Below are 24,545 nucleotides of genomic sequence, written 5' to 3'. Positions count from 1 at the left end.
TTTTTCGAAGTGTGTATCAGATAGTGATTACAATATTGCGCACTTCCCACCAACCTGGACTCCGCACTTTCAAAGTGCGAGTGATCAAACTGCTTTTGAAAACTGCGAGCTGTCAAAACACATGTACTTCAAGTGATAGAAATCGTACTTTCATAGACAGACCAGTCGAGCTAACCAGTCTATAATAAGAAATTATTAGAAAAATAGTAAGTGAGCATTGCGGTTAGAATCCAGTTTTTAGTGCCACAAGCAATAAACGATGCGGATTTTATGTTAACTTATTTGCAGATATTCAAACCATATCACGATAATTTTCTTTATATAATATTATGGTCAACGACCAATTTCACCAAATGCCATTCAACGACAATTTTACGGTTGAAATTACTTACTACGTAGTGGAAGATATTGTTCTAGAACTGAAACTGATCAAAGATTTTCTGTTGCTGCAAGAGTCCGGAGAACTGAATTCATAAATGGAATGACTTGTTTCAATTTGTCCTCAAGTCTTCGAACAATATTATAATCTTCAATTATCATCAAATTGATGTTCGATATGTCACGAGTATCTTAAATAAATTTTTTCTTCAGGGAACCAGATCCCAGCATTGCCGGAACAAAACACGCATTATCCACAATTGTTTTAAGAATTGGCTTTATTGCTTTCATACCTGAGAGTGATTATCAGATTCTCACACGGTAGTATTGAAGTTTTTATAAAATTAGTCCAAAGTTTTTTGATCCGAAACTCAATCCGACTGAGTAAATAATCAAATGTATCGATTGACATTTGGGTGTAAGCGTAGAACCTATCGGGATATACAGATGGTGAAATTCTCCTTTTTTTCGTCGCTGTTGATTTATTGGATGGATTTCAATTTCTTTTCTGTTTCTAAAAAAAAATTATGAACGTTTGGAGAAACGAAAAATTCATCATCAGACGAGTCCATTTTTTATTTGAATGTCAGTTTCAGACCAAGCTTTTATCGCATTCACTCTGATATCTTCTCGCTTCTTTTCTCGCTTCAACAAGTTCGGCTTTCGACTCAGCTCAGCTTCTCGCCGCCACTCTGAGAGCGGCCTAAGACAAGATATGATAATAGGGGGCCGTTTTTGTTCCAATTTTATGTCATAATGGTCCAGCTCCTGATTGGTTGATTCTGACTTTTTGAACCGTACGCAATGTTACTGCAGGGATAGCGAAATGATGCTTGGCAGTGTTGCTATATTTATAAGAAAAGATTGTCATTACTTTTGGCAAATAAAATTATGATCGTAAAAAAAGTAAAAATAGCTAAATTGAACAGAAATTGTGCGGTAAAGTGAAAAAGTATTTTTATGCATTTACCGCTATACGTGGTTGATTAACTTTAACAAAAATAAGACAGAAACCACACAATAATCTAAAAATTTTCGGAAAATGGCTTCATCAAACCTTACTGAACACCCATGACATGAAAAAACGGTACCCTGCATCAATATAGTGGATTCAAGATACAAAATATTGCCAACATAAAATAAATTAACAAGACTCTATTTTCATTAATAAAAATAGCAACACTTTTCGGAATATTTCGGCAGGGTGAAATTGTGTAAAAAGATGAATGTCGAAGGAAAAATAAGAAGCCGATTGTCACGTCTTGTCTTAGGCACAGAGAACAGACATCCGTGATCGAACAAAAATATTTAAAAACGTGTGTAAACATTTGAATTAATATACGATAAACACTAGCGCCGCCACACCAACCTATCCCAACTATCCCTCAAATCCATTCCGGAACCGGTTCGAAATCCTGAATGGATTCAGTATGCAATCTTGCTCAACCGATTCCGACTCTATCGGTTGTTGCATTTGAGCTGGAATTCATGCTGGAAGTCCGAACCGGTTCCAGCCTAGTTTGACTGGGTTGAGGAGTAACCGCTGTCAATTCTGTCGAACTCAGCCACAAAAACATGACAGTAGCGCACCTGGTTTGGATATCCCAACTACCTTCGAAACCGTTAGAGATTTTACACAAGTTGAATGCTGAAGATGGACGTCTGTTCTCTGTGTCTTAAGGTTTACCCGAAGACATTAGTATAAAGGCACAGAGAACAGACGTCCATCTTCAGCATTCAACTTGTGTAAAATCTCTAACGGTTTCGAAGGTAGTTGGTGTAGTGTCCGGGATTTTCATCCGATGAATCCGACATCTCGCAATATGAATATTTTTTAAGCCGCAAAATTTCATAAAACTGTTCACCTCAAAAGTCGTCATCAGAATGCTCTCTCACGAATGAAAAAAGCGCATACCTCGCGCACCCCCACATGCGCTCTCTTTCTTTCTCGTCATATTCCTACATCAAACAGGCTTCATCTCACTCTAATCTATCCACTCTTTTTTCCGGAAATAATTCTTTTCTCCATTTCACTTTTTTTTCGACTTCCGTAACTTGTCCTTTTTCATTCGAGCGTTTAGTCAAGACTTCAACCAAATAGTCCACTGTGACATATTTCCATCTGGTATATATTAGGTTTGTTCCAGTATCAGGAGAAACTGGAAGTACTCCGGAGCAAACAGGGAGAAAATCGTTCCTGTACTATCATCTTCTCTTTTTTCTTCTTCTGGTGGCAAACCGGAGTGAAAAGGAGCAAGAATTTTTTGCTCCGGAGCAGGGATGTTATGCACCTCAGAGAAAATAAAGAGAAAAAAACAAACGCTCTTTGCACTTTTCGTGAGAACCACCGCTCTTCTCTTTCACAATAAACCTCTTCACTCCGATGCGTGTTGCTCCCACACGTGTATTCTACTCCATGGCTGCACGCCACAAAGAGTAGAAATAAAGAGGCTCTTTAGTGTGTATCTTGGTCCCACGCGCACGTAAGTAGAGAAGGCAACCAAACAACATTTTTAAAACGTTCTTCCGGTCAAACTTTATCTGAATAGACCTTTCTCGTCCTACCTAACCCCCTTTTTTCTTATTTTTATTCAAAAGACTACACATTTTTAAGAATATTTCAGCTGAAATGAGACTTTTTAGAGCTATCGTGATTTTTTAATGATTTTTTTAAATTTGAAAAATGCAAGAATGTTGAGTATTTTTTCCACCTTTGCAAGAATAGTGGGACTCAAAATATGTGTTTGGGCAGCACTGTTTTGTATATTTTTGCTTGGCTTTCTGGCAACGCGGCAAATGAATTGGTGAGTCGCGGTACAAAGTTCATTGGTTATGTAAACAAACTAAAGTGAACATCTCGGTGGAGAACGTTGCATGGTAATGTTTAACCTCACTTTTTTGACAGTTCAAAGAGATTGTTTACATGATCTTGGAATTTTTGTTGATTCGATCATAGTATGAGAAACTTGGTTTGGTTCGCTGCCAAATGTTAACACTTTCCCAACAAGGTCGCTCAGCTGCATTTTTTAATTGATGTCGGCATCATACATTGTTCCGTTATATTTAACATTTTTACTTTTCTTGTACATGATTCATTGAAGAAGCAAGGAATTTCTAGCCAAACATTTGAAAAAGGCATACTGCCAAATGCAAACATATCGAATTTTGATGTTCTCTATTAAAATCCTAGGACAGAACCTGTGGATAGATGTTTTCTTTTTCTTTTTTCTGTTCATTTTATCTCTTGTCTTGCATAGCCACTCTTTCTTCCTCACATATTTTAAATGGACTGGCTATATTTGACAGTCCCCCCTGACTGCATTTGACGGTTCCCTTTGGCCGCATTTGACAGCTCCCCCTGGCTACAATTGACATTAGGTTTTTTCGTATCCACACGTTCCGTCCCAGTTAAAAACTATCTATCTGGCCATGTACATAAACATAACGCAACAATGGATTATGAAGAATTTAGATAATGATTTTATAACAAATTATAAAAGAGCCCGGCTGATATAAAAGTCCTAACTAGCAATACACTTATTATAAAATGATTATAAAGGATTATTGTAACTGATTCCAAAAGGATTATAAAGGCAGTGAAATATGTACTCAATGAATTAAGGGGTGTGTCTGATGTAAACAATATGCGCAATCAAACTAAATAAAACAGTATTCAATTTTTAAATAGAATTATAATGAATTCGACCAAAACTTCTTTTGCCTTTTTCTCATTTTCAAATGTTTGGGTAGAATTTAGATTATTTTATCGTTGTTGCGATCAATTTCGTTTGGTTTGTTTTGTTCACAATGTTAGTCGCAGAGCATTTTGGTGATCTATGGCAATTGATGACCTTTACACCCCATACTAGGTCCGCTCCTGTTGCAGCTGTTTCGCCCTGTCCGGCACCGAGTCAATCGATGGTCCAACCTGCGCCGCACTCGTCTGTCGCTATGTCAATGGCAGGGACTTGGATTAAAGGCCAAAATTTCAGCTACGGTTGGTGGTGTTGCTGCAATCGGTTTGCCTTCGGCCACGTTGGACATTCGGTTAACGGGAATATTCAACGATTCCGATTCGAAGGAAGCAGCGCCAGTAGCAGACTGCTTCGGTTCAGCAATACGCTCCGGTATCGGACGAAGCAAACACTCCGACAGGACGAAGGTTTCAACGAGGGGCTCAGGCATAAGTAGCAGAGTCCTTGCACTTCCTGCTTGTCGAGTGAACAATTCCGACGAAACCACTGCCGCTCTCGCCAAGTTTGATCACCGTAATAAGTGCGACGTATAGTGCCAGGATTAGTCGGGAACAGTGCCAGGACTGACTTGCCAACAGCTACAAGATTAAATAGCAATGCGTTTTTAAAGTGACCATAGTATAACGTAGAGGCTTTAGCCAGATGATTTATTCAGCAGAATAAGATAGCGAAATTACCCAAAACATAAGACCTGGCTGCCGAAGTGAATACACACACATCATCACCTACAGAGGCAAGCAATATTGGAACGCAGCGAAATTCCTCACAATGAATTGATCTCGTTAGGTGAAATTCCAGGAAGTACAATTTTCATAGCACAATTTAGTCGACCGAAATTGTAGCCCTCAGTCGAGAGAAAGACTGATAGAGTAGCAGCAGCTAGGAATATTCTTTCGAAAGCTAGCAGCGGTTTCGCGTATCCTGCGCTAAGTAGAGAGCGTTAAGACAGATCTCCGAAACATGTCAAGTGCTATCAGATGAGAAAAAACGTCGCATCTATGACCAGTACGACAAGGACGGTTTGCTGACCAACGGTTCCGTCCGGTACCACCATAACACACGGCACCGGTGACACATATATATTCACAACATACTAATTACTTATCCTTCCGAAAAAGTAAATAAATTGACTATGCAATTTATCATTCGCTGCCTAGTTATTTCCTGCCAATTTGAACAAGACAGCAGTTGCAGAAAGCTTTATTGCGGTGCAAAAATGATGGCAACTCGGGATATAATATAAATTTACATATAATTTCTCCTCCCTGATATTCTTCCAGAATGTATAATGCTCTGCATTCTTATCACTCCTATCAAATCCTTCTTACTCCTTATCGTCAGTGCCGAGCACTGTTTTGCATTTGCCGGCTAAATCAACGATAATGCGATAATCGTCAATCGACGTAACTTTTGCTGTAATGGAACTTGAACACGAATAATAAATAATTGTTCCATTCGAAAGCGATAACCTTGTTGTCCTCATGTTTGCAGCTATCATACGCTGGTAGGCATTCTGACCAATGGAAACGTTTTTCGGTATGGGCATTGAACGATCATTTCAACAACTTATCATCGACCGAATTCGTTACCTATAAAGTTCAGGTAAACTTCACCACCTAAAAATGAATAATAAATCGGATCATCTTGTTAGGACTTAACCCACGAGCAAACAAACAAATGTGTACAAATCCTTATCCATCATCCAGAAAGCAATCGTTTTATAGCCCAATGCTTGATCTTACGATTCAGCATATGCCACCGGGTTTTGCATCCAGCGCCGATTGGTCAATGTATGAACCAGGGGTGACATTACGCATCTCGAAACGAAAGGTTTATTGTATTCAAGCTTGTGTGAAAAGGTCGATTCGAATTGGTTGCATAATGTGGCACCAGGTTCCCATTGTTCCAATCCTCATCCCTCTTGAGTTGATAGTCTTTCAAAGAGCATCGAAAGTATTCAAGTAATGTAAATTTTAAAAGTCCATGTAAACAAGTCTTAGGTAAACAAGCACACTGAACTGTCAGAAAAGTGAGGTTATACATTTTCATGCAATGCTCTATGTTTTTGACAGGTATATGAATGAATCATTTCAACATCAGTGATGCCAGGTCTATTTAAACAATAGCATGCAGTGAACAAAGAGAATAGGGAAAGAGACGCAGAGTGAAAATCAGTCAAAACGGCAACACTCCCTTTACGATGGTTTCAACACTAGAATTTTGGCAACCGCTTCCAAAGGCAGCACTTCAAATGACTCCTATTATATTTTGAAAACAAACCTTTTGTCGATCGTTGGATTTGTTTATCAAACGATGTGCATTTCGAAACAAAGAGATGAAATAATTCTAAAGCTTGTTTTTACTCATACATATACTCTAAAATGCACCTTACAATCACGATTGCACTAAATTCTGACGAAAATTCAAATTTCTTTTTTGAAAGATGTACAATACTTATCTCCTCCAACTCAGGCATGAGTAATGTTTATTTACATTGCACGATTGGTCTGCTCAATAAGGTATTTTTGGCTTCACACTATTCGTCTCTTTCCATATTCTCTTTGGCAGTGAAAATATAAAAGTCTGCAGATTGCTACAAAAATCTTCAATAAATTTGACATAGAAATGTAGTAGGGGACCTCGGGGCAAGTCCGACACCTTAAGCGCAATATTTTTTCTAAAATTCCACAAAGCTCCTAAAATTTTATATTCTGTGCATAATCCTTGTTTAGGTGGTTCTTAACAAAATATAATTTTTTCAGCGTTTCAAAAAATTGAATTCATTAAAAATTATTGGTTGCCAAAAAATGGAGAAAAATGACATTTTAAAAACGCTGCGGGTAAGACCGACACCCCAAAGGGGCAAGAGCGACCCCCTTTTAAACTTTCTTTATGTCCAATTTTTTCCATTAAAAATGTATTGTGTATGTGTGATAAAGTGTAATTATGTGTATATGAGTATGTGTGATGCAAACGCATGCTTTCTGTAGTTTCATCGCGTAGCAAGAGGAAGAGCATTCGTATGCGTGGTGTTATGAATAAATAGTGTTTAACGCATGGTTTATATTATGGTACGGGTTTTCTCAAGTAATTCTTTCGAGCTTAATTGCCACTTGTATAGCCATTCTAAGTAGGAAGAGCTGTTCTGCAAACAGATTATATACGCTATTACTAGGACTCATTCACTTAAAAGTGACGCACGCTTCGTAGTAAGCTATCCGGTTCGTGTTGTGATTTTTCGGAATACTGTTGATCAATAATCCGGCAGTCAATGAAAATTTTTCATCAATATCATTTCAATATCTCATATTAGATTATACTTTTCGTTTCTGTTTGTAATATAACTATGAATCACGTTCAATTTAATTCCTAATTTTTTTGGTCGGCTTTTAGACAATACTGATAAATAAAGACAAAAAAAACATAGTTTTTGTGTATTTCAATTATTAACATGACGTAATTATAGTATAATTGAACACAACAAATATACCCAGTCGTTTGTATCGATTCAAAAACGAACCCAATCAACTAAACACCGTGTCGGTCTTACCCCACCCAAAACTGTCGGTCTTACCCCAACAGCGCACATTTTTGTTAAATGCTCAATTAACAGTATTGAAATACTCAAACTTATCTTCAATACACTCAAATAACGATATGGAGAGTAGAATAGTGTGACACAAAAACTGGTCATTTTCAAAGCTTTTGTGCTATTGAAACCTTAAAATGTATCAACTAAAAATAACATCCAAGCGCGCATCAACTTTGCTTTCGCTTGTTTTGTTTATTTTGTTGACGTTTAATGAATCCATACGGCATCGATGTGTATCGAAATGCCTAAAATAATCGTACTAATAATATCTTGTCATTATTGTATGATTTAGAATTTGATAACTAGGAAAAGTCGTGGGGTGTCGGGCTTACCCAGGGTGTCGGGCTTACCCCCAGTTCCCCTATGTATATATTTTAAATGATCAAAAATGTTGAAGGCTTGTGTATAAATTGGCTGGCATAGGCTTTGTTCTGCTAAATATTTGTAATCTGCAAAACATCTGCAGTGAAAATGCAAAATCTGGCATCCTTTTAGTATTCCCCACAGGAAATTCATCCAAATGGTGTAAAAATACGGGGAAACAAGGCAAGATAGGTATTCAGAATATGGGGTTAAATGAGCAGCTTGCACTATTTTTGATTTTTTCAATAGTTAGAGGTACCAAATCATCGCGGCAATCAGCAGTAACGAATTGGGGATAAAAAAGGAAGCATCCTATCATATAAAATTTTTTGATGAGAAAGGTCTATTATGTGCAACATGTAAATTTACAAGAACGCTATGAAATTACATTTGTTTAGTAAAATTGAAGTAGGGCGCATTTTAAATCCTAAAATAAAAATATCCTTACTGTATTTCGCTACGCAGCTTCTTACCAACAAATAATCAACCCATTATCTATTTTCGTGAAAATGGAAGAATTTTCACCAAAATTCAGAATAGGTCCATCATTTACTGGGTCAAAGCTTTGTAGAATTATGAGTCAAGAAGGTTTCTTTCGAAAGCTATATGAGTATATATGTACTCTTCAAGATCATTAATATTTCATTAATTGTTACATCTTTCATATCATTTATTCTGCACAGTACTCAGAAATAGCCTTGATCACCTTTTTAAAAACTCTCTGCTGTTGTCCCTTGAGGGTAGCGTTAGACTTCGATCTTGTTATCGGTAGAATCTTAAAAAAATATTGCTGTATAAACTCCAAAAACTTCGATATTTGTCGCATGTACATGAAGTTATGTACATAATGTACACAAAGAAGATCAGATACCGCTTCGATGACGTTTTCCGTTCCTTCACTCAGCCGCACTTGCTCGGCAAATACGTAGTACACTTTTTTATCATTTCCATAATCTGAAATGTAACAAAGAATCAAAATTAAATGAACGATATTAGGTGATGACACTGAATTATCAGAATAAAAGGAGTCTTCAGAATCGCATAGTCCGTGCGACTCATCAAAAGTGCTAACGCGAAACTTAGTATGTAAACCAAAAAGTACACGTGACCAAAAAAAAAGAGATAGATTTAGTATTTAAACTTGTAAATACTTAATGTATATCTTTATATATGTGTTTTAAAAATGTTAGTTACTGCAGTTAGTTTGTTTAAAATTCCTCCACAAAAGATTATTGAAGAAATCATCGCTGAACTACACTCTATAATATAAATTCAGTTAAGTATGAGAGAAGCGAGTATGCAATAAGTACTTGTTTTTTGATATATCTGTTTGTCTATGTTTCTATTAAACAATCTTGACCTGCCTATGGCAACTAGCATAGGTCCAGAGCAATCAGTAGAAATACCATCAATCTTCGTTCCGATCTATAAAATATTTTAAACAATAAATATTTATAAATTTAGTTTTGTTATAGGAGATAATTTCTCCCAACAAAGAGCACAGAAATCTAAATATATCGACATCCGAAGCTGTTGTATCCAAATGAGTGACCTTCCGATTGGTCTTCGAATAGTCGATTAGCTTCGACCGTTTTGCCATACAATAATGTTCTAAATATTTAACTGATGCACCAGTGGCACACTCAAAATGATAATCCAAAATGCATTTTCGCCGCAATACTGGGAAATCTGTCAACAGTTCCTTAAGTGGTTTACGTCGTCAAACAGATATCGAACATATGACTGAGACTCTCTCAAAAACTCCGGTGTAAGTAATCCAGGTTCGTTGCGTGCAAGTGTTGATAGGATATACTTAGTACACTCTTTGCTCGAGTTTTCCCAATATTCTTTATTCGTTCCAGCACGTACATTACAATTCAGCCGAACATCTATTTTAGTTGGTACCGACTCGTCACATTCGTTCTTGAAACGATTCAGATAAGAGTTTCGATTTAACATTTTTTTTTTAATCCATCCATATCCTATTCCTGTATCATAACCATCGTCGTCTAAAATGATAAGGCATGGATACTTTTCAAAAATATCTTTTGCGACGTTTTCCATAACGCTAGCTTGAATTTCAGTGTCAATCGCCCGTAGTTGATCCACCACCGATGATGTAATGCCGCTCCACTCAGTTTTTGATAGCTGGAGCGACCGAGGTGCACATTTATTTGGGTTCTCGCTACGAAACTTTTGCAAATCCTGGAGACGTATATGTATATTGTAACTTATTTTGTTCCAGTTTATTTGGAAACTTCGAAACTTTAGTTCACTTGATGCGATTTTTTTGGAACTTTTCAATAGCTTCACCTCATGCGGACCTCGTTCAACTCTTCATTCGGTTCTCCGGTCATATTTTTGACAACTAACGTAGTTCTGATGTTTTCCTGTGATGAATCATCGTCCGTGTCTGTGATGGAGTCGCCATGCAAATCCACCTCCAGAATGGGCACCATTAGCTCCTGCGATAATCCTGGAATTTGATCTAGTGTGTTGACTGAGAACGGAACCACTGAAGTTATGTTTGAGGTAGGCTGTGTTTGAGGAAGCAAAGCTGATGAATTGGCATTGATGGTCAAAGACTGATCGTAGAGAAAACTCCTTTGTTTAATTGATTTTGAATGATCTTCGTTGATTGTACCTAAAATTTAAAGAAAGTTAAATTTAATAAATTTAATCATACATGTTTGTGTGTGCACAGAAAATGTTGAATATTAGCACTTATACTACAAACATCAAACTGCAAACTAATCGAAATTTCCTTGTATCTCAATTTATGTGCTCCTGTCGATCAACAGTACATTAGAAGATGCAAAATGTAATGTAATAATGAAAATGGCAAAATGCAAAATGTTTGTTGGAGTATTGATATTTTTTGTTTGCCATACAGTCATTTGGATAATAAACCGTACCTATCATAGTAAATTATATAGCACTGTGAGGATTAACGCAACAAAAAGAACGATAAACCCTGGGAGTCTGAGGTGATTGAAAAAATCACGCGTTTTTTTTGAAAGGGCCAATAAGAATGCTGTCAAAGTCCACTTTGGGAGGAAATTCTAGAGAAACGAATAATCGCCGATTATAAATCACAGCAGTAAACGAAAGAGAAAACTTTTCTTTTTCGTAAAACGTTAACATCCAGTCTCGACGAATTACGGTTTGTCTGGAATTTTCTCTCAAAGTGAATATTGACAGTATGCTTATTGGCCGTTTACAAAAAACGTGAGAAATATTGCTCTGCCTTTACCTTTCTACCGAAGGAATATCGCTCAACATTCTTTTACCTATGGAATATCATCGAAAACCTACAAATATTTATTGAATTCGCAATATACCTGATGACATTAATTGTATTGGTGCCTTTTACACAAAAACAGCCGAGAGATACTGGCCTCACTGTGACAGATCTGAATGGAAGCGAATAATCTCCATTGAACTTGTATTATTACCGCCACCATCAGTTTTTACAGCTTCAAATTTGTTGCCAATGGCTGTCTCTGCCACAACTAAAAACCGTGAAGTTTTAAGCAAACACACTTCTTGAACGACACATTGAAAATTTCACCGAAAATGAAGTTTGTACTGCTTACACAAAACTCCTGGTTGCCAAAACTAGCAAAAAAATAACCTGATCACGGATGCCAGGTCACACGCTAAGAATAACAAACTTCTTTTTGAGGAAAAAATACCCATCTCGGACTAAACTTCATCCCATCAAAATTAGGTAAAATGGATATTACCCAAAGACTGAGTAACATTAAGCATGCTCAAAAATGGGTAATTTTCACCCAGTGTTACATCCATGAGAGATTCTCAAAAGTATGTAATTTTTACCATAAATTAAGTTGGTGGCACATTACTTCAAATTGGGTACTTTTTAACCAAAATTATGGTGGGGGAGTCATTCCTTAGAATTAGGTAAATTTAAACCAAAATTGAGTTGTTTTTGTTTTTATGCTTAGGAATTTGGATAAACAAATTGAACAAAAGAGATTAGCACCTCCAAAGCACATCGTTACCCATTGCTTTTACTTGTATATATGCAGGTTAACTAATTGACCTATCATAATATTATGTAACGACGAAACAATATTTGACCTAGCACTTGCCCCTTGGAGGTTACAATCTTTTTTGGTTCAACTTATTTGTTTTCTGCAAGATTTTATTTATTATAAGAGTTTTTTTCAAAGCCGTTTACCTCAGTTTACCGTCTTACGAAAGCTGTGCAATAATTTTGTTTATAAATTCATAAATCCAGTCTTTGTGGGGATTTTTTAAAGAATCAAAAGAGCTTTGGTACAAAAAGAGAAATAAGAGCAATGGTCTATTGACCGTAAATGGCACTTTTGATACGGGTTAGTATGCTGCTGCTCTACGCATAATTATCCCATGTATATACGGAATCCCGTAGCATATAGGACAGTTATGCTTATAGCGGCAGTATATACACGAATTAGAAGCCCAGCTTGATGTTAACCGTTCATCTCAGCTGCGTCTGTGTTATCAAGCGCTGTTACCAGATCGTTTACCGACCTGCGCGAGCTACATAATAGAACTTTCTGTACTTTCATGCGAAACAAATCAGATAGTGGTCCTAATGGCGGTGGAATGCGTAAGTTGAACACTACGAAACATTTAAACAGGACATCAAGAGCCTGGAGCGCACTCGAGCCGATAGAGATTTGAGCATCTCCGCCTAACATGACAAAATAATTGCTATTTTGTGCAGGTATTCCGATGCACACTAGATGAATGTTCTGGTCTATGGCATCTGCAGGCTGTAATATATAAATACGTAAGATATTGCTTGTAACAAGAAATAAAATAGTTACATTTCTCGACTAACATATGATTAGAGCCGTAAAGCCAATGATGTCAAACCGAGCAAAATGAGAATGAAGTTTAGTATATCTTTTTTATTCATTAATTAAAGTGGTCTATTATGCCTAATGAAAAAATGTCGCTATTTGGTAGATAAAACATTATTATTTCACGTCAAAATACGAAATAGAAGCAAAACATTACATAGGGTAAAGTGCCTATTTTCACCATACTAAGCAGGGTGCCTCACTAATTCATTAATTTCTCGGCCTTCAATCAATGGAATGCCTAAAAATTGACATCAACAGCTTTGCTTCGTTGTTAAGAACCAGTATAATAACACAAATGTGCTGAAAACAGTGAAATTCTGGTGTTTTGGTTTTGAAGCCGTTAATTTGAGTCCTTGAATGACTTTGAAATATAACGTAAGCACGTTTAAGCCCTTTAATCTATATAATACTGTTGTAATATATATAATACTGTTGTATTTTATGAAAAAAAAAAAAGACGTTGCATTTTTATGTATTTTGACAGCATATACACAAACAATCATATGAGAGGATCACACTCACCAAAATAAAAACAAAATAAAGGGTTACATTAATTTCTTCTTCATGAAATTCCATATCGAAGTTATCGGGAGCATCGAAGTCTGATTAGCAAATGGTTCGAAATACTCCAAAAGTGCTTGCTCAGTCAATCCTTCAACCGTTACGTTCTCTTTGGTTTCTGAGTCGCTATCAGTATCATTTTCCTTAATGTACCCCGAATTTGAATGATATTCTGGACGATGATCTGAATCTTTGAAGGATTCAACGGTCGAAACGGTCATGATTTGTCCCTGGTGCTCCATTGCTTTCGTTTGCTCGTTTGGCGGTTTCACTGCCTGATTCACTGTGCTGTGGTGGTAACACGTATAAACCTGGTCCCATATCATTTTTGTAATTGGCTTGTGCAGAACACTGTGCCGGCAAAATAAACCGAGCGTTTGAAGCTTTTCCCGGATATTCGACAGATTCGGGAAGAATTTCGTGATGAGTGGACCAAAGAGATGATATGGTTAAGCTTTCTGTTCGGGTATCGCCATATACAAATTTATCGCCTTCTTCGGAGCATTACTTTTTGGCATAGCCAGATCGCATGGAACATCGCTAGTCTGGATCGTTAAATTTAAAGGTTTTTCGTTCCCAATCATTGATACCGATAGATCTAGCGAAAGTGTTTGTCGGGGATCAATGAATGTTATGACTCCGCTTCTTATTATCGGCGTTGACGATATAATCATCGAAACACCTTCGAGGAAAGTGTTGTTTGTAGTTTTGTTTACAAATTCTACTTGCTTGAAATTTGCAACCGTGGGAGTATCAGCAACTATACTTGCCACTTCTTCCCCGACAGGAGAGTCAGAAATACCAGCGGCCACTGAAAAAAATAGGACATTACTTTGTGTATAGACAAAACAGTAAGTTTTACAAAGAAATAAGTCGAATCCTGTTGACGAGAACATTATTACTAATCGTAAATCGATCACAAGTAGTATTCGTAGTTTGTTTTTTGACGTTCTTTTTGTTTTTTTTATGTTTGTTTTCATTTAGTTTTGAGCCGTCGACTGAATTTTAAATATATTTTAATGTTAAATTGTAAAAAAAATCGGTTATTTAAAAAAGCTTTGTCACTGGGATCTACCAAAGAGAATAGGGAATGAGACGCAGAGTGAAAATCAGTCAAAACGGCAACACTCCCTTTACGATGGTTTCAACACTAGAATTTTGGCAACCGCTTCCAAAGGCAGCACTTCAAATGACTCCTATTATATTTTGAAAACAAACCTTTTGTCGATCGTTGGATTTGTTTATCAAACGATGTGCATTTCGAAGTCAAGTCAAGAAGGTTTCTTTCGAAAGCTATATGAGTATATATGTACTCTTCAAGATCATTAATATTTCATTAATTGTTACATCTTTCATATCATTTATTCTGCACAGTACTCAGAAATAGCCTTGATCACCTTTTTAAAAACTCTCTGCTGTTGTCCCTTGAGGGTAGCGTTAGACTTCGATCTTGTTATCGGTAGAATCTTAAAAAAATATTGCTGTATAAACTCCAAAAACTTCGATATTTGTCGCATGTACATGAAGTTATGTACATAATGTACACAAAGAAGATCAGATACCGCTTCGATGACGTTTTCCGTTCCTTCACTCAGCCGCACTTGCTCGGCAAATACGTAGTACACTTTTTTATCATTTCCATAATCTGAAATGTAACAAAGAATCAAAATTAAATGAACGATATTAGGTGATGACACTGAATTATCAGAATAAAAGGAGTCTTCAGAATCGCATAGTCCGTGCGACTCATCAAAAGTGCTAACGCGAAACTTAGTATGTAAACCAAAAAGTACACGTGACCAAAAAAAAAGAGATAGATTTAGTATTTAAACTTGTAAATACTTAATGTATATCTTTATATATGTGTTTTAAAAATGTTAGTTACTGCAGTTAGTTTGTTTAAAATTCCTCCACAAAAGATTATTGAAGAAATCATCGCTGAACTACACTCTATAATATAAATTCAGTTAAGTATGAGAGAAGCGAGTATGCAATAAGTACTTGTTTTTTGATATATCTGTTTGTCTATGTTTCTATTAAACAATCTTGACCTGCCTATGGCAACTAGCATAGGTCCAGAGCAATCAGTAGAAATACCATCAATCTTCGTTCCGATCTATAAAATATTTTAAACAATAAATATTTATAAATTTAGTTTTGTTATAGGAGATAATTTCTCCCAACAAAGAGCACAGAAATCTAAATATATCGACATCCGAAGCTGTTGTATCCAAATGAGTGACCTTCCGATTGGTCTTCGAATAGTCGATTAGCTTCGACCGTTTTGCCATACAATAATGTTCTAAATATTTAACTGATGCACCAGTGGCACACTCAAAATGATAATCCAAAATGCATTTTCGCCGCAATACTGGGAAATCTGTCAACAGTTCCTTAAGTGGTTTACGTCGTCAAACAGATATCGAACATATGACTGAGACTCTCTCAAAAACTCCGGTGTAAGTAATCCAGGTTCGTTGCGTGCAGGTGTTGATAGGATATACTTAGTACACTCTTTGCTCGAGTTTTCCCAATATTCTTTATTCGTTCCAGCACGTACATTACAATTCAGCCGAACATCTATTTTAGTTGGTACCGACTCGTCACATTCGTTCTTGAAACGATTCAGATAAGAGTTTCGATTTAACATTTTTTTTTAATCCATCCATATCCTATTCCTTTATCATAACCATCGTCGTCTAAAATGATAAGGCATGGATACTTTTCAAAAATATCTTTTGCGACGTTTTCCATAACGCTAGCTTGAATTTCAGTGTCAATCGCCCGTAGTTGATCCACCACCGATGATGTAATGCCGCTCCACTCAGTTTTTGATAGCTGGAGCGACCGAGGTGCACATTTATTTGGGTTCTCGCTACGAAACTTTTGCAAATCCTGGAGACGTATATGTATATTGTAACTTATTTTGTTCCAGTTTATTTGGAAACTTTGAAACTTTAGTTCACTTGATGCGATTTTTTTGGAACTTTTCAATAGCTTCACCTCATGCGGACCTCGTTCAACTCTTCATTCGGTTCTCCGGTCATATTTTTGACAACTAACGTAGTTCTGATGTTTTCCTGTGATGAATCATCGTCCGTGTCTGTGATGGAGTCGCCATGCAAATCCACCTCCAGAATGGGCACCATTAGCTCCTGCGATAATCCTGGAATTTGATCTAGTGTGTTGACTGAGAACGGAACCACTGAAGTTATGTTTGAGGTAGGCTGTGTTTGAGGAAGCAAAGCTGATGAATTGGCATTGATGGTCAAAGACTGATCGTAGAGAAAACTCCTTTGTTTAATTGATTTTGAATGATCTTCGTTGATTGTACCTAAAATTTAAAGAAAGTTAAATTTAATAAATTTAATCATACATGTTTGTGTGTGCACAGAAAATGTTGAATATTAGCACTTATACTACAAACATCAAACTGCAAACTAATCGAAATTTCCTTGTATCTCAATTTATGTGCTCCTGTCGATCAACAGTACATTAGAAGATGCAAAAAAAATCCGGCATGTAATAATGAAAATGGCAAAATGCAAAATGTTTGTTGGAGTATTGATATTTTTTGTTTGCCATACAGTCATTTGGATAATAAACCGTACCTATCATAGTAACTTATATAGCACTGTGAGGATTAACGCAACAAAAAGAACGATAAACCCTGGGAGTCTGAGGTGATTGAAAAAATCACGCGTTTTTTTTGAAAGGGCCAATAAGAATGCTGTCAAAGTCCACTTTGGGAGGAAATTCTAGAGAAACGAATAATCGCCGATTATAAATCACAGCAGTAAACGAAAGAGAAAACTTTTCTTTTTCGTAAAACGTTAACATCCAGTCTCGACGAATTACGGTTTGTCTGGAATTTTCTCTCAAAGTGAATATTGACAGTATGCTTATTGGCCGTTTACAAAAAACGTGAGAAATATTGCTCTGCCTTTACCTTTCTACCGAAGGAATATCGCTCAACATTCTTTTACCTATGGAATATCATCGAAAACCTACAAATATTTATTGAATCCGCAATATACCTGATGACATTAATTGTATTGGTGCCTTTTACACAAAAACAGCCGAGAGATACTGGCCTCACTGTGACAGATCTGAATGGAAGCGAATAATCTCCATTGAACTTGTATTATTACCGCCACCATCAGTTTTTACAGCTTCAAATTTGTTGCCAATGGCTGTCTCTGCCACAACTAAAAACCGTGAAGTTTTAAGCAAACACACTTCTTGAACGACACATTGAAAATTTCACCGAAAATGAAGTTTGTACTGCTTACACAAAACTCCTGGTTGCCAAAACTAGCAAAAAAATAACCTGATCACGGATGCCAGGTCACACGCTAAGAATAACAAACTTCTTTTTGAGGAAAAAATACCCATCTCGGACTAAACTTCATCCCATCAAAATTAGGTAAAATGGATATTACCCAAAGACTGAGTAACATTAAGCATGCTCAAAAATGGGTAATTTTTACCCAGTGTTACATCCATGAGAGATTCTCAAAAGTATGTAATTTTTACCATAAATTAAGTTGGTGGCACATTACTTCAAATTGGGTACTTTTTAACCAAAATTATGGTGGGGGAGTCATTCCTTAGAATTAGGTAAATTTAAACCAAAATTGAGTTGTTTTTGTTTTTATGCTTAGGAATTTGGATAAACAAATTGAACAAAAGAGATTAGCACCTCCAAAGCACATCGTTACCCATTGCTTTTACTTGTATATATGCAGGTTAACTAGTTGACCTATCATAATATTATGTAACGACGAAACAATATTTGACCTAGCACTTGCCCCTTGGAGGTTACAATCTTTTTTGGTTCAACTTATTTGTTTTCTGCAAGATTTTATTTATTATAAGAGTTTTTTTCAAAGCCGTTTACCTCAGTTTACCGTCTTACGAAAGCTGTGCAATAATTTTGTTTATAAATTCATAAATCCAGTCTTTGTGGGGATTTTTTAAAGAATCAAAAGAGCTTTGGTACAAAAAGAGAAATAAGAGCAATGGTCTATTGACCGTAAATGGCACTTTTGATACGGGTTAGTATGCTGCTGCTCTACGCATAATTATCCCATGTATATACGGAATCCCGTAGCATATAGGACAGTTATGCTTATAGCGGCAGTATATACACGAATTAGAAGCCCAGCTTGATGTTAACCGTTCATCTCAGCTGCGTCTGTGTTATCAAGCGCTGTTACCAGATCGTTTACCGACCTGCGCGAGCTACATAATAGAACTTTCTGTACTTTCATGCGAAACAAATCAGATAGTGGTCCTAATGGCGGTGGAATGCGTAAGTTGAACACTACGAAACATTTAAACAGGACATCAAGAGCCTGGAGCGCACTCGAGCCGATAGAGATTTGAGCATCTCCGCCTAACATGACAAAATAATTGCTATTTTGTGCAGGTATTCCGATGCACACTAGATGAATGTTCTGGTCTATGGCATCTGCAGGCTGTAATATATAAATACGTAAGATATTGCTTGTAACAAGAAATAAAATAGTTACATTTCTCGACTAACATATGATTAGAGCCGTAAAGCCAATGATGTCAAACCGAGCAAAATGAGAATGAAGTTTAGTATATCTTTTTTATTCATTAATTAAAGTGGTCTATTATGCCTAATGAAAAAATGTCGCTATTTGGTAGATAAAACATTATTATTTCACGTCAAAATACGAAATAGAAGCAAAACATTACATAGGGTAAAGTGCCTATTTTCACCATACTAAGCAGGGTGCCTCACTAATTCATTAATTTCTCGGCCTTCAATCAATGGAATGCCTAAAAATTGACATCAACAGCTTTGCTTCGTTGTTAAGAACCAGTATAATAACACAAATGTGCTGAAAACAGTGAAATTCTGGTGTTTTGGTTTTGAAGCCGTTAATTTGAGTCCTTGAATGACTTTGAAATATAACGTAAGCACGTTTAAGCCCTTTAATCTATATAATACTGTTGTAATATATATAATACTGTTGTATTTTATGAAAAAAAAAAAAAGACGTTGCATTTTTATGTATTTTGACAGCATATACACAAACAATCATATGAGAGGATCACACTCACCAAAATAAAAACAAAATAAAGGGTTACATTAATTTCTTCTTCATGAAATTCCATATCGAAGTTATCGGGAGCATCGAAGTCTGATTAGCAAATGGTTCGAAATACTCCAAAAGTGCTTGCTCAGTCAATCCTTCAACCGTTACGTTCTCTTTGGTTTCTGAGTCGCTATCAGTATCATTTTCCTTAATGTACCCCGAATTTGAATGATATTCTGGACGATGATCTGAATCTTTGAAGGATTCAACGGTCGAAACGGTCATGCTTTGTCCCTGGTGCTCCATTGCTTTCGTTTGCTCGTTTGGCGGTTTCACTGCCTGATTCACTGTGCTGTGGTGGTAACACGTATAAACCTGGTCCCATATCATTTTTGTAATTGGCTTGTGCAGAACACTGTGCCGGCAAAATAAACCGAGCGTTTGAAGCTTTTCCCGGATATTCGACAGATTCGGGAAGAATTTCGTGATGAGTGGACCAAAGAGATGATATGGTTAAGCTTTCTGTTCGGGTATCGCCATATACAAATTTATCGCCTTCTTCGGAGCATTACTTTTTGGCATAGCCAGATCGCATGGAACATCGCTAGTCTGGATCGTTAAATTTAAAGGTTTTTCGTTCCCAATCATTGATACCGATAGATCTAGCGAAAGTGTTTGTCGGGGATCAATGAATGTTATGACTCCGCTTCTTATTATCGGCGTTGACGATATAATCATCGAAACACCTTCGAGGAAAGTGTTGTTTGTAGTTTTGTTTACAAATTCTACTTGCTTGAAATTTGCAACCGTGGGAGTATCAGCAACTATACTTGCCACTTCTTCCCCGACAGGAGAGTCAGAAATACCAGCGGCCACTGAAAAAAATAGGACATTACTTTGTGTATAGACAAAACAGTAAGTTTTACAAAGAAATAAGTCGAATCCTGTTGACGAGAACATTATTACTAATCGTAAATCGATCACAAGTAGTATTCGTAGTTTGTTTTTTGACGTTCTTTTTGTTTTTTTTATGTTTGTTTTCATTTAGTTTTGAGCCGTCGACTGAATTTTAAATATATTTTAATGTTAAATTGTAAAAAAAATCGGTTATTTAAAAAAGCTTTGTCACTGGGATCTACCAAAGAGAATAGGGAATGAGACGCAGAGTGAAAATCAGTCAAAACGGCAACACTCCCTTTACGATGGTTTCAACACTAGAATTTTGGCAACCGCTTCCAAAGGCAGCACTTCAAATGACTCCTATTATATTTTGAAAACAAACCTTTTGTCGATCGTTGGATTTGTTTATCAAACGATGTGCATTTCGAAGTCAAGTCAAGAAGGTTTCTTTCGAAAGCTATATGAGTATATATGTACTCTTCAAGATCATTAATATTTCATTAATTGTTACATCTTTCATATCATTTATTCTGCACAGTACTCAGAAATAGCCTTGATCACCTTTTTAAAAACTCTCTGCTGTTGTCCCTTGAGGGTAGCGTTAGACTTCGATCTTGTTATCGGTAGAATCTTAAAAAAATATTGCTGTATAAACTCCAAAAACTTCGATATTTGTCGCATGTACATGAAGTTATGTACATAATGTACACAAAGAAGATCAGATACCGCTTCGATGACGTTTTCCGTTCCTTCACTCAGCCGCACTTGCTCGGCAAATACGTAGTACACTTTTTTATCATTTCCATAATCTGAAATGTAACAAAGAATCAAAATTAAATGAACGATATTAGGTGATGACACTGAATTATCAGAATAAAAGGAGTCTTCAGAATCGCATAGTCCGTGCGACTCATCAAAAGTGCTAACGCGAAACTTAGTATGTAAACCAAAAAGTACACGTGACCAAAAAAAAAGAGATAGATTTAGTATTTAAACTTGTAAATACTTAATGTATATCTTTATATATGTGTTTTAAAAATGTTAGTTACTGCAGTTAGTTTGTTTAAAATTCCTCCACAAAAGATTATTGAAGAAATCATCGCTGAACTACACTCTATAATATAAATTCAGTTAAGTATGAGAGAAGCGAGTATGCAATAAGTACTTGTTTTTTGATATATCTGTTTGTCTATGTTTCTATTAAACAATCTTGACCTGCCTATGGCAACTAGCATAGGTCCAGAGCAATCAGTAGAAATACCATCAATCTTCGTTCCGATCTATAAAATATTTTAAACAATAAATATTTATAAATTTAGTTTTGTTATAGGAGATAATTTCTCCCAACAAAGAGCACAGAAATCTAAATATATCGACATCCGAAGCTGTTGTATCCAAATGAGTGACCTTCCGATTGGTCTTCGAATAGTCGATTAGCTTCGACCGTTTTGCCATACAATAATGTTCTAAATATTTAACTGATGCACCAGTGGCACACTCAAAATGATAATCCAAAATGCATTTTCGCCGCAATACTGGGAAATCTGTCAACAGTTCCTTAAGTGGTTTACGTCGTCAAACAGATATCGAACATATGACTGAGACTCTCTCAAAAACTCCGGTGTAAGTAATCCAGGTTCGTTGCGTGCAAGTGTTGATAGGATATACTTAGTACACTCTTTGCTCGAGTTTTCCCAATATTCTTTATTCGTTCCAGCACGTACATTACAATTCAGCCGAACATCTATTTTAGTTGGTACCGACTCGTCACATTCGTTCTTGAAACGATTCAGATAAGAGTTTCGATTTAACATTTTTTTTTTAATCCATCCATATCCTATTCCTGTATCATAACCATCGTCGTCTAAAATGATAAGGCATGGATACTTTTCAAAAATATCTTTTGCGACGTTTTCCATAACGCTAGCTTGAATTTCAGTGTCAATCGCCCGTAGTTGATCCACCACCGATGATGTAATGCCGCTCCACTCAGTTTTTGATAGCTGGAGCGACCGAGGTGCACATTTATTTGGGTTCTCGCTACGAAACTTTTGCAAATCCTGGAGACGTATATGTATATTGTAACTTATTTTGTTCCAGTTTATTTGGAAACTTCGAAACTTTAGTTCACTTGATGCGATTTTTTTGGAACTTTTCAATAGCTTCACCTCATGCGGACCTCGTTCAACTCTTCATTCGGTTCTCCGGTCATATTTTTGACAACTAACGTAGTTCTGATGTTTTCCTGTGATGAATCATCGTCCGTGTCTGTGATGGAGTCGCCATGCAAATCCACCTCCAGAATGGGCACCATTAGCTCCTGCGATAATCCTGGAATTTGATCTAGTGTGTTGACTGAGAACGGAACCACTGAAGTTATGTTTGAGGTAGGCTGTGTTTGAGGAAGCAAAGCTGATGAATTGGCATTGATGGTCAAAGACTGATCGTAGAGAAAACTCCTTTGTTTAATTGATTTTGAATGATCTTCGTTGATTGTACCTAAAATTTAAAGAAAGTTAAATTTAATAAATTTAATCATACATGTTTGTGTGTGCACAGAAAATGTTGAATATTAGCACTTATACTACAAACATCAAACTGCAAACTAATCGAAATTTCCTTGTATCTCAATTTATGTGCTCCTGTCGATCAACAGTACATTAGAAGATGCAAAATGTAATGTAATAATGAAAATGGCAAAATGCAAAATGTTTGTTGGAGTATTGATATTTTTTGTTTGCCATACAGTCATTTGGATAATAAACCGTACCTATCATAGTAAATTATATAGCACTGTGAGGATTAACGCAACAAAAAGAACGATAAACCCTGGGAGTCTGAGGTGATTGAAAAAATCACGCGTTTTTTTTGAAAGGGCCAATAAGAATGCTGTCAAAGTCCACTTTGGGAGGAAATTCTAGAGAAACGAATAATCGCCGATTATAAATCACAGCAGTAAACGAAAGAGAAAACTTTTCTTTTTCGTAAAACGTTAACATCCAGTCTCGACGAATTACGGTTTGTCTGGAATTTTCTCTCAAAGTGAATATTGACAGTATGCTTATTGGCCGTTTACAAAAAACGTGAGAAATATTGCTCTGCCTTTACCTTTCTACCGAAGGAATATCGCTCAACATTCTTTTACCTATGGAATATCATCGAAAACCTACAAATATTTATTGAATTCGCAATATACCTGATGACATTAATTGTATTGGTGCCTTTTACACAAAAACAGCCGAGAGATACTGGCCTCACTGTGACAGATCTGAATGGAAGCGAATAATCTCCATTGAACTTGTATTATTACCGCCACCATCAGTTTTTACAGCTTCAAATTTGTTGCCAATGGCTGTCTCTGCCACAACTAAAAACCGTGAAGTTTTAAGCAAACACACTTCTTGAACGACACATTGAAAATTTCACCGAAAATGAAGTTTGTACTGCTTACACAAAACTCCTGGTTGCCAAAACTAGCAAAAAAATAACCTGATCACGGATGCCAGGTCACACGCTAAGAATAACAAACTTCTTTTTGAGGAAAAAATACCCATCTCGGACTAAACTTCATCCCATCAAAATTAGGTAAAATGGATATTACCCAAAGACTGAGTAACATTAAGCATGCTCAAAAATGGGTAATTTTCACCCAGTGTTACATCCATGAGAGATTCTCAAAAGTATGTAATTTTTACCATAAATTAAGTTGGTGGCACATTACTTCAAATTGGGTACTTTTTAACCAAAATTATGGTGGGGGAGTCATTCCTTAGAATTAGGTAAATTTAAACCAAAATTGAGTTGTTTTTGTTTTTATGCTTAGGAATTTGGATAAACAAATTGAACAAAAGAGATTAGCACCTCCAAAGCACATCGTTACCCATTGCTTTTACTTGTATATATGCAGGTTAACTAATTGACCTATCATAATATTATGTAACGACGAAACAATATTTGACCTAGCACTTGCCCCTTGGAGGTTACAATCTTTTTTGGTTCAACTTATTTGTTTTCTGCAAGATTTTATTTATTATAAGAGTTTTTTTCA

General features: G+C 36.3%; 3 pseudogenes; all 3 read right to left on the bottom strand.

The window, feature by feature from the left end:
- Window positions 1-8,758: 8,758 nt before the first annotated feature.
- LOC131680063 (uncharacterized) lies at window positions 8,759-13,852 on the bottom strand (annotated as a pseudogene).
- A 1,035-nt stretch (window positions 13,853-14,887) lies between these two features.
- LOC131680062 (uncharacterized) lies at window positions 14,888-16,553 on the bottom strand (annotated as a pseudogene).
- Window positions 16,554-21,022: 4,469 nt separating this feature from the next.
- Window positions 21,023-23,634, bottom strand: LOC131680061 (uncharacterized; annotated as a pseudogene).
- Between the last annotated feature and the right edge of the window lie 911 nt (window positions 23,635-24,545).

The sequence above is a fragment of the Topomyia yanbarensis genome, chromosome 2, assembly GCF_030247195.1.
Source record: "Topomyia yanbarensis strain Yona2022 chromosome 2, ASM3024719v1, whole genome shotgun sequence".
Taxonomy (NCBI): Eukaryota; Metazoa; Arthropoda; class Insecta; order Diptera; family Culicidae; genus Topomyia; species Topomyia yanbarensis.
This window is presented reverse-complemented; position numbering and strand designations above follow the sequence as displayed.